Here is a 12061-nt window from a genome sequence, read left to right on the forward strand (position 1 = left end):
TGGGACACTAAAGCAAAGGGGTTGCAGTTCTTGGTAATGACAAGGACCAGGGAGTGACCAAGGGAGTGAGTGACTTGGAAAGAGCAGAGGACAAGGTAATTGGAGGAGAAGGGGTCATGGACCTGAGAGGCCAGGTATTGAGAGGATTGTCTGGGTGGATATTGAAGTTGCCAAGAATGAGGACAGAATTAATATCAAAGGGAATGATAGTGAGGCACAAGCTAAGCCCTTCAAGATACAAGAAACTGGTAGATAAGTGGAAAAGGAGGTGGAGTGTGTGGTTTAGTCTGTTGTCTGAGGTCCGAAGCTGAAGGACTTCAGGGAAGAACTGTCTGGAAGCAGCATCGAGGAGCCCACACACCTACAGGCTGGGCGGCACGTGGGCCGAGGGAAAGAGAGCAATGCCCACTCGAGAGGGCTGCAGGGAGAGGGGCGTCCTCAGGGAGGGCCGGGAGGGCAAAGGGACCTTCAAAGAGGCTCTGTCCACGGGAGCTTGCTGATGCAGGGCCATGGGCTCTAGGTCCCAGCGAAAGGGTTTCAGGAGGTGGGAACTGAGTAGGGGACGTGCCGGGCTCTGAGGGTGGGCAGGATCATCACGCGTTGATGGGAACAGCGGCAGGACGTGGCAGCCACATTTTCCAGTTTACCTCAGTGGGACTCTTTGTGCCATGTGGGTGGAGAAGGTGGTGAACATGTGGCATGGTCACTGCAGATGGTGGAGAAGGACCAGGCTCCAGACAAGTCAAGGATTTTCAAAGGAGCCTGGAGCTCAGTGGAAGCTAAAGAGCAGCAAAGTCCAGTGGGCGGCACCAATCCCCAGGAGAGCGGGATTTTTGTGGTTGGTGTTTCTGAGGCCTGGTTCCAGGAAGAGAGAAGAAAGATTGTGGGACTGGTGCTAGGATGGGCCTTGCTGATGAAGAAGTTCAGCTGGCTGGTGAGGTCACCCACCATAGGCTCCAGCTTGAGCAATAATTAGTAATAATAGAGAGCAAACACGTGCACAGCATTTACCGCGTGCCAGGCACTGTTCTAAATGCTTATAGATATTAACTCAGTTAACCCTCGCCACACTCTTTTTAGGTAAATATTGTCATCCCCATTTTAATAGGAGAGAGTGAGCTCAGAGAGCTTAGGAAATTTACCCAATATTACAAGTTGTCTGAGAAAGGGCTGTGATTCAAACCCAGGCGGCTCAGCTCTAGAGTCCATGGAGGTGATGCCATGAGGGAATTGAAAGTGTAAGAGGGTGCAGCCATGGGGCCCCCCAAAGAAGGGTTTGTAATGGGGTCCAGAACTCAGGGTGCCCAGGAAATAATAAGAATATGGGATGTCCTCCCCGCCACAAGTCTGAGCTAGGGGACAGAACACATGGAGCAGGGCCATTGAGAGTTGTTCTGCTTAGCAACGGCTTTGCAAATAACCTCAAGAACGGTCATTTAACATACCTATAACTTTTGATCAGTTTCATAGATATGTTAAATAGCTGTGGCCATGCTTTGATCCAGGGAGATGGGAGTGAATTCCACCCAGGATGTAACTGAGAGGCAACTCCCCCTGCAGAGCCTGCGTAAGAGCTTGGAGATGATTGGCTCCATGCCACAGGGCCACGCCTGTCTGGACTTACTATGGCAGCCCAGAAAACCTGAAAAAATATGGGAATGCTAGCAGGTGTGGGAGGAGTTGGAAATGGGGATGCAGGGGAAGACAGGTGCTGGGATTTAAACCCAGGCACGGCAGCCATGACAAGAAGAACCACACGGCTTTGGGGCTCCCTTTGCCATGCAGTTGAGGAAGCCAGAAGGCAAGATGTAGCAGCAATGCAGAGCTCTCTTAGCAGTTTGGAAGAATGCAGAAGAGACGCTGCGGGAAGGAAAGGGGGGAAAGGACTCTTGCTGGTGGGCTAGGAGAAAGTGCCATGTGGTTTTGGATTAAGAACTGGAGATCCGAGTGACACCTGGAGACCCAGCTGATGGTGTTGGGAACCGAGGGAGGCCTACCAGCCGAGCACGGATTATTGGGAAGAAACGGGGGGCTACCTGAGATACGGACCTATATTTCTTTTCCTGAGGTACGGTACCCTGGACCAGGCAAAGGGGGGAAGGAAGGACTGTGTGTGTTTGTGGGTGTTTTAAGGGATTTTAGGATTTTAATGAACACATTAAAGTCTGTAGAACTTTTGAGTAAATAATTCCTTTCCTTTTTACCAATCTCTGACATGGAGAGCTATAATTCCCTGGAAGCAGGCAAGGCGAACCTAGTAGGGGGAGACCCCACAAAAAGGGGAGGGTCCATTCGGTAACATTGTGCAACCCCTTCTCCGGTGGCCAATCAAGGAAAATCATGGGAAACCGCATGCACAGTAGCTTCAAAGTAATACAACTACTTGTGCATGTGCAGTAAAAGCCCGCCAAAACTAGCCAGGAAGGTCCGCCCTATAAGAATAAAATCCCTCCAGCCCATGAGGTCAATCTCTGCTTGGAGTTGGTCTGCTCCCATGTTCTCTGCTATAAATTCTGTGTTCGGTTCAATTCTTTGTCCCAATCACCAAGAACCTGGTTACCTGTACCCACCTGCGACAAAAAGAGCAGGATGAAGTGTATGTGTATCGTGTATGTTGGGGCAGCGCGGGGGAGGGGGAGTGTTAAGAGGCAGGGCTGGAGTTGTTTTTTTTTAATTCACTTTTCTTTCTTTTTTAAAAGTATTGTATTTATTTATTTTTAGAGAGAAGGGAAAGAGAGGAAGAGAAACATTGATTGGTTGCCTCTTGCATGCCCCCAACCCGGGACCCGGCCTGCAACCCAGGCATGTGCACTGACTGGGACTCAAACCAACAACCTTCTGGTTTGCAGGCCGGTGCTCAATCCACTGAGCCACACCAGCCACGGCAGGGCTGGAGTTTTAATGCAACCAAAGTGCAGGTGAGAAGGGGAGAGAGGCCCTGGTCTGGTAACTCAGTTGGTTCAGGCGTCATCCCAAAACACCAAGGTTGCAGGTTCAATCCCTGGTCAGGACACATACAAGTATATGAGAGTCAACTAGTGAATGCATAAAAAGTGAAACAACAAATAGACGTCTCTCTCTCTCTCTGTCTCCTCTCTCTGTAAAACCAATAAATAAAAGTGTTTTGGTTTTGGTTTTGGTTTTGGTTTTTAATGCGGGAGGAGACGATGTGAGAGTTGGAAGGATGTGGGTTGCGGTCTGAGAGTAGAAGTCTAGACTTTCATATCCAATGCAGCTGGCTGAAATGAGGTGGAGGTCAAAGTCACCGGAGGTGTGACGTTCAAGGAACTCAGAGCTGTGTGGTGGAGAGTCACCCACAAGACCACTGAAGTATCCCAGAGTGGTGTGAACACGGAGCGGGAGGAAGGCTGGAGACAGGACTCTGATAATGCAGAGAGTGATTCCTGCAGGAGAGTGAGAAGGCAGGGCGGAGTCTTGGCAGACGGCAGACGGGACCCAGGGCAGCAGAAGCCATCAAAAAATCGGGTTTCTGTTGTTGACTCCTGTAGAAACCAACAGCATGGTGGAAAGCACTGGGGGCTTTTTCTAAGGCAGAAGCACTTCGAAGATTATTTAAAAATCGCAAACTTGTTTGCCTCATAATATTCTTTATGATTCTTTGTACTCAAAAGAAAATTCCTACAGAACACTTGGGAAATATATCACCAACAGGTGGTGCGGTAGCCGCAGCAACCATCCAGGGGTTTGCAGGCTTGAACTGCCACCCTGTGGTGAGAAGAGGAAACACATGGTGCCTTCCCTTCACCATTTGAGACCAACCCATGGCTCCTAGCTACCATCTCCCCTTACCCACTACATGTGTTGCACAAAGAACAGAAAATATGAACATATGCACTTGGATGGACAAACTCTTCCCTATCCATATCTTTTTCCCCTGGAACCAATCCTGCCAGTCTGGCCTCCCAGCTCGGCATGGTGGTGGGCACTGTTCCTACGTCCAGTCCCAAGGCACACAGCATTAGCAAGGAAGCAGGCACTTGGTCTGGTTTGCCTCTCCCCCTGATGCTTCTGAAGTCGGGACATTCTGCAGGGGACCTTCCTTCCCTCACAGAGCCTCCCCTCATTCCTTCATTTCCTCATGCACCCATGCTGTCCCTTTACAACAGACATTTGTGTGGCACCTAGCAGATGTGACACACGAAGCTAGATAAATACCCAGTAGTGCAAATGCTGGGTTTATGGTTAATACATGCTATTTTATAAGAAGTTACCAACGGGTGTTTTGAGTTTGTTCCACTTTATTGTACCTGGCAATGTACGAGGGATCCAGTTGCTCCACATTCTCACCAGTACTCGGTGTTATCACTGTTTAAAAAACTGTTTTAGCCGTATTAATAGGTTCATAGTGGCATTTCATTGTTGCTTTACTTTGCAGTGGCTTAATATCTAATAACGTTTAACATCTTTTCATGTGCTTATTTGCCATTTGTGTCTCTTTGGTGAAGTGTCTGTTCAAGGGGCTGACTCACTTCCATGGTCGTCTGAGTCACGGCTGCCTCCCCTGACCCCATCCTCACCTCCCAGCTTCAGATTCATATGCAAACATACTGGAATCTGCTCGGGAGTCCCTCACTGCTGTATTTTCAACCTGGCCAAAGTCAAAACTACCATTCCACTCCCAGTCTGGGCCTCCCCAGTGGAAGAAGGAACACTTAGAAGTTTTACTAAACACTGTTCTAAGTGCTTTATATATTTTAATTAACTTAATCCTCATAATAATAGCACGAGGTGGGTAGTTTCCACCTCCACTTTACACTGGGGAAAATGAGGCACAGAAAGGCTGGGTAGCCTGTTTAAGTTAGCACAGCTGGCAGGTGGCTAATAGGAACGTGCAGACTCCTGAGAGTCACCCACCCTTGATTCTGCTGCCTTCCTCACTCCCCCCCCCCCCCCCCCCCCCCCGTTCATTCGCTAACGCCTGGACATTTTACTTCCTGGATATATTACTCGATTGTCTTTACTCCTATCTTTATAATTACTGCTCTGCTTCAGACCAACTTTTCTCTTCCCTGGACAATTGTAAGTTTCTTTTTAAAAAAACTTTCTATTATAGCTCTGGCTGGTGTGGCTCAGTGGATTGAGCACAAGCCTGCAACCAAAGGGTGGCTGGTTTGATTCCCAGTCAGGGAACATGCCTGGGTTGTGGGCCAGGTCCCCATTTGGGGGTGTGAGAGAGGCAACCAATCTGTGTTTCTCTCCCTCTCTTTCTCCCTTCCCCTCTGTCTACAAATAAGTAAATAAAATCTTTAAAATTAAAAATTAAAAAATGAAGTTCTAACCAACTGAGCTATGTGGCCAGGCAGGCCCATGACGACTCTGTTACTACCAATTTCTTAATCCCTTCACCTGTTTCATCCAACCCCCCAACCCCCTCCCATCTGGCAACCATCAAAATGTTCTCTGTATCTATGAATCTGTTTCTGTTCTATTTGTTCATTCATTTTGTGTCTTAGATTCGATTGTTGATAGATACATGTTTATTGCTATTTTACTATTCTTATTTTTTAAAGATTTTATTTATTTATTTTTAGAGAGAGGGGAAGGAAGGAAGGGAGAGAGAGAGAGGGAGAGAAATATTGACTGGTTGCCTCTTGTATGTACTCTGACTGGGACCAAATCTGCAACCCAGGCACGTGCCCAGGAACTGAACTGGTGACCTTCCACTTCGCAGGATGACACCCAGCCAACTGAGCCACACCAGTCAGGGCTATTCATATTTTTAATCTTTCTTTTCTTTTCTCTTTCTTCTTAAAGAAGACCCTTTAACATTTCATATAATACTGGTTTGGTGGACTCCTTTAGCCTTTTATTGTCTGGGAAGCTCTTCATATATCCTTTGATTCTAAGTGATAGCTTTGCTGGGTAGAGTAATCTTGGTTGTAGGTCTTTGCTTTTCATCACTTTGAATATTTCTTACCAATCCCTTCTGGCCTGCAAAGTTTCTGTTGAGAAATCAGCTGACAGTCTTACAAGAGCTCCTTTGCAAGTAACTAACTGCTTTTCTCTTGCTGTTTTTAAGGTTCTCTTTGTCTTTAACCTTTGACGTTTAAATTATTATGTATCTGTTTGTAAGATTTTATTTATTTTTAGAGAGAGGGGAAGGGAGGGAGAAAGAGGGGGAGAGAAGCATCAGTGTGTGAGAGAAACATTGACCAGTTGCCTCTCGCACAACCCCAAATGGGGGCTTGGCCTGCAGCCCAGGCATGTGCCCTGACTAGGAATAGACCTTTCAGTTTGAGGGATGACGCCCAACCCACTGAGCCACACCAGCCAGAGCATCTTTTTTATTTATTTGTTTAATTTTCACTCACAGATATGTTTATTGATTTTGGAGAGAGGAAGGGAGACAGAAACATTGATGTGAGAAAGAAATATTGATAGGTTGCCTCCCATACATGTCCCAACTGAGGATTGAACCTGCAACCTAGGTATGTGCCTTGACTGGAAATCAAACCCTCAACCGTTTGATGTACAGGAGGACAATCCAACTAACTAAGCCACCCAACCAGGACAATTATGGTGTGTCTTAGTGTGGGCCTCTTTGGGATCATCTTTGGGACTTGATGCACTTCCTGGACTTGTATGTCTATTTTCTTCACCAGGTTAGGAAAGTTTTCTGTCATTATTTTTTAAAATAGGTTTTCAATTTCTTGCTCTCTCCTCCTCATGGCATCCCCATTATGCAAATGTTGGTATCCTTAAAGTTGTCCCAGAGGCTCCTTACACTATACTCAATTTTTAAATTCTTTTTTTCTTTTTGCTGTTCTGATTGGGTGTTTTTGCTTCCTTATATTCCAAATCACTGTTTTCATTCTCAGTTTCATCTACTGTACTGTGGATTCCCTGTCAATTATTCTTCATTTCAGTTAGTGTATCCTTCATTTCTGGCTGGTTCTTTTTATGGTTTTCATGTCCTTTTTTATACCACTGAAGTTCTCTCTAAAGAACTTCTGAGATTCTCTGAACTTCTCTGAAGTTTAACTGCTCTTCCCCTAGGTTCACTAAGCATACTTAGAACCAGGGTTTTGAATTTTGCATCTAGAGTGCTTGTCTCCATTTTGGAGTTTTTTAGAGTTTTGTTCTGTTCTTTTACTTGGGATATATTTTTTTGTCTCCTCATTTTGACAGCCTCCCTGTGTTTGTTTCTATGTATTAGGTAGAGCTGCTGTATCTCTTGGTCTTGGTAGAGTGGCCTAATGTAGTAGGTGTCCTGTAGGGTGCAGTGGCTCAGGCTCCCCTGTCACCCAAGCTGGGCTTTCCAGGTGTGACCCCCCCCCGTGTATGCTGTGTACACCTTCCTGTTGTAGTTGAGCCTGAATTGCTGTTGGCATGTCAATGGGACAATTAACTCTAAGGCCCATCACTTGCAAGGATTGGCTGCCACCACCATGATCAGCTGTGCTGGCACCCCCCTCAGCACAGGGCTTACTTCAGTGGGGCTCTGGTGCCTGCTGAGTTCACCTCTTGAGTGTCACTTGTGGAAGTGGTTGGGTGGCACTTTGACATGGTCTGAAGCTATCCACTGGGTGCCCTGGCTCTGGGGCCTCACAAGAAGTGCAGGCCAAAGCCAGCCACTGCCTGTGTTCTGCCCATGGCCACCCGGAATGAGCGACAAAGTGAACTACAAATGGCTGGTACTTGTGCTGGGCTTGGAGGTGCCCAGGAGACACCAAGCTATGAACCAAGGCTTGCTGCTGATAGTGCTGGGTCTGGGGCCATTTAGTAAGAGGTACGGGGCACACCAAGGCAGATGCTGCTTGCTTGAGAGATTTTTAGGAAAGTCTGAAGTGTGAGCGCAGACATGTCATTCATACGGAAAAGCCACTGGAAACAACTTGGGTGAGCCCTGAAAGTTGGTGAGGCAAGGCCTTGGGGAATCACCAGGATGGGGCAAACAATGTGAGTCAGGTTGATGGAGACTGAGATAGGGGGCCCACCTGCTGGCTCTGTGAGGGAAGGGCTCAGAAAAGGAACAATGGCTTCTACCAGCACTTCTGTCTGGGAGAAAGCTGCCCCTCCAGTTCTCGCCTTAATGCCAGACACTTAGTTCCTCCCCAAATGTCCCTGGTGCCTTTCAAGCTGCTGCCCCAGCACTGGAGCTCAGACGGAGTGAGTCCAAGTAAGTCTGTGCATGGGCCCTTTAAGAGGAACTGCCTTAGATTCCAGCAGTTCTCTGTCTCACTCAGCCACAGTCCCCACAGGTTTTCACATTCAGAAGTTATGGGGACTTGTCTTCCTGGCACTGGAACCCTGGGCTGGGAGGCCTGGTGTGGTGTGAGGCTGGACCTCTGGCTCCTCAGGACAATGACTATGTCCACTGCCAAGCTATAATCAATATAACTCATGACCATTCATTTCATCTGTACCTGCCACTCTTTTTTTATCCTTACCTGTGGACATGCTTAGAGAGAGAGCAAGGGAGGGAGGGAGGGAGAGAGGAAGAGAAACATCAGTGTGAGAGAGAAACATAAATCAGTTGCCTCTCGCGTGTGTCCTGACTCGGCACCAAACCCACAACCCAGGCCTGTGCCATGACTGTGAGTCAAACCCATAACCTTTTGGTTTATGGGCCAATGCTCCAACCAACTGAGCCACACTTGCCACACCTTTACCCCCCCACTCTTTGCAGCCACCCAGCTGCATTATTTTGAAACAAATCTCAGCATATTAATGCATCTATAAATAATTCAGTATGTATCTCTAAAAGACAACTTTTATTATTATTTTTTAAATCCTCACCCAAGGACTTTTTTTTCATTGCTTTTGGAGAGAGTAAGGGAGTAAAAGTAAGAGAGTAAGAGAGAAAAAATATATCGATATGAGAGAAACGTGGATCAGTTGGCTTCTTGTATGCACCCCAACTGGAGATCAAACCCACAAACTGGGTAAGTGCCCTGACCAGGAATTGAACCAGCGACCCTTTGGTCTACGGGATCATGATTCTCCAACCAACTGATCCACACCAGCCAGGACTCTAAAAGATAACTTCTAAAGAACGTAACCAAGATAACATTATTAACATTATGCATTAGCCATATTTCTTTAAATCAACTCTCTAGTCAGTGTTTGTATTAGGTATCTATTGCTGTGTAACTTAGTGGTTTAAGAAAACAATGAACATGTATTGTGGCTCACTCAGTTTCCATGGGCCAGGAAATTGGGAGCATTTTAGCTAGGCTGTCCTGCTCAGTGTCTTGAGACTGCAGTCACCTGAAAGCTTGATCTGCTTTCCAGGTGGCTCATTTTACACTGGCTGGCAAGTCCACGCTGACTTTTGGGGAGTGGGAGCCTCAGGTCCTCTCCACAAGCACTCTCCACAGGGCATCTGAAGGGTTTCAGAGCCTGTGCCTGGTTTCCCCTAGAGCAAGTGAACCAAGAAGCCAAGGAGGAAGCCGCAATGCCCTTTTCATGACTGACCTGGCTTCGTAAGTCACACAGTATTTCCTCAGTCCCACACGCCAGCCTGCTTCACGGTGAGAGGGTGTGAATGCCAGGAGGCCCGATCCTTCGGGGCCTATGCTGGAGAATGGTTACCACAGATTCCAATGGCTCCAGATCTCTCGCTTTCTCTTTCCAGTTTATTTGAATCAGGATCCAAAAAAGGTCTGCATTTTGTTGATATGGCTCCCTCCTGAGTCCAAAACTCTGGATTCCCTTCCCTGTTTTGATTTTGTTATTTCTTTGTCCCTCCCTCCAACTTTTTTTTTTTTTTTAAGAAATCAAGTTGTCCTTAAAGTTTTACTGGATTTCACTGTTTGCATCCCCGTGATGTGATTTAACATTGTCCTTCAGTCCCTGTCCTTCCCGTAAACTGGTCCTTAGATCTGTAACTTAAAACGCCACCTGTGGTGTTAACTTCCATCGGGAGGCACGTGTCCGGTTGCCTGTTACTGTGATGCTGGCGGCTACTGAGGATCATGGCCTACCTTCATGATGTCATCCGAGGTTCACAAAATAGTTTCATCTGTCAGTTGCACTATTTTTACAGAAAGAAACTCACTTTCTGACTACCCTGAAGTACAGTTAATACAGAAAAGAAAGGCTAAATGCTTATTTCCCTTTATTAACAAATATTCAGAAGTGACTGGTTTATAGCATCTGCCAGAGGTGACCACTAAGATATTTTAAAAATATCATCATGAATTTAAAAATATTTGATTTCAATCCATTGCACTTAGAATTCTTATCAGTGCTGAAACAATCCCATTGCTAACCAGTGGGAGCCTCTCTAGGTCAGCTCTGAGTCCTTGTGGATCAAACTAGTCAGCTCTGATAGCTTCTTTCTGGAGTAAGAGGTTCCAGGTTCATCTTGTACATTTCCTGTGGCGACCTTTAAGCACCATTTATCCACAGAGCTCCTGTTCCTTTTAGTGGGTAATGAGACCATAATTTGGGCATTAAGAGTATAACTGCCTTTCAACTGGCTTTCCCAGGTTTTTCTCGTCACCTGAAATGTGAAGCGCAAATCTGGCCACTCCCTTGCCCAGTGCCCTTCAGTGTGGTTTCCCTCAGACAAAGCCAGCACTGTAGCATGAACACAGGTTCAGCTTGTTTTATTGAGCCTCACAGAAGCTGTATGTTGTTTTTTTTAAACATCAATTTGAAGGCAAGACCCTCCATCAGCAAGATTACAACTCACTTTATTGTGATACTTGCTTTATTGTGGTCATCTGGGAAAAAACCCTGTGTCCCCGACTGTGCCAGGTCCTCAGCTCACCGCTCCCTTCCATTTCCTACACGTCTTCTCAAACTTGACAACCCAACAAAACCGTTTTTTGCCATGCCAGCACCCTCTGAACCATGCTGCTGTGCCTTTTCTCATACTGATTCTTTGACCTGGAAATACCTGTTCATCTGTTTCGGTTTGACTCAGTTTTTGAGACTGAGCCCTACTTAGCTCAGCCGTCATCTCCAAAACTCTTGCCCCTGAAACACCAGATCAGCCTCAATGTCTTGCACTGTTCTCATGGCCCACTACGCTCACCCATGTAAGCGTGTAACACCTTCCTGTAGCTCTCCTGCCCTCGGCTGTGAGTAACTAAGGTTCCTGTCTTTATCCCCAGCGTGGAGATGCCCCATCTGACAACCTGCTTAGGCAGGACTCTCTTTACCCAACACAAGAGGTCCTTCCCCTTGGACACCAATGCTTCTTCACTCTAGCTCAGGCCTGCAGGTCCGCTCGACCAGGAGAGTTTTGTTAACCCCTTCTGCTTAATTTGCAACTGGTGGGCTTGTTGGGGAAAATACTAAAAGGTTGCAGATTGGTGGTGGGGAGATTTTGCCCAAACCACCTCACACTTCCCTCTCCACCCTGGCCGGAACTGGAAGCCAGAATGAACGGCAAGATGGCACCCACCTCAGCGTTGCCCGAGTGACGAGGTGGGGCTTGAGACAGGGTGCCTGGGTTCTTTCCAGACAGGCAGCTGCTGCTGCCTGCTGGCGTGACTCCGGACGCTACTGATCCTATGTAGTAAATACCACTTTCTTAGGCTGCTGGGAATATTAAAACTTGTAAAGCGCTTGTGTAGTGCCCGATATGTTGAGTACTGAGCTGCACCTTTGTGTCTTATCCCTCACCGCAAATAGAAGGCAGTATGAGGATAAAATTGGGTTTTAAAGAACCTGATACTGACGTTCTTCAGGCAGCAGGAGAGAAGTGAGAAAAGATGCTTTAGGCACACTTTCTAAGTTGGGGAAAGTGGTGATTCTTAGCTGGGACGGGGGGTATGCGGAGGGCAAAGAGGTTCATCAGCTGGAAGTAACCTAGGCGAACCGGTCAGGTAACAGGTAACAGTCAAACCCTAACAGGAAGCTCTGTGCCCACAATGAACATGACAGTGGAGGGCAATCCTGCCCGAACGGAAGAGCCAGGCTGCCATCCAAACTCTGGTTTGTAATCTCACACGTAAACAAGGATGCTCCTCACAGATGACCCCTACCACCTAGAATAGAGCCTGGCCACAGCGGTGACCCAGAGCACTCACCAAATGAGTGGATTACACCTTTTTTCCATAATGCACCCCTAAATTCCAGGGCCTGC

Source organism: Desmodus rotundus, chromosome 3 (genome assembly GCF_022682495.2).
Source record: "Desmodus rotundus isolate HL8 chromosome 3, HLdesRot8A.1, whole genome shotgun sequence".
NCBI lineage: Eukaryota > Metazoa > Chordata > Mammalia > Chiroptera > Phyllostomidae > Desmodus > Desmodus rotundus.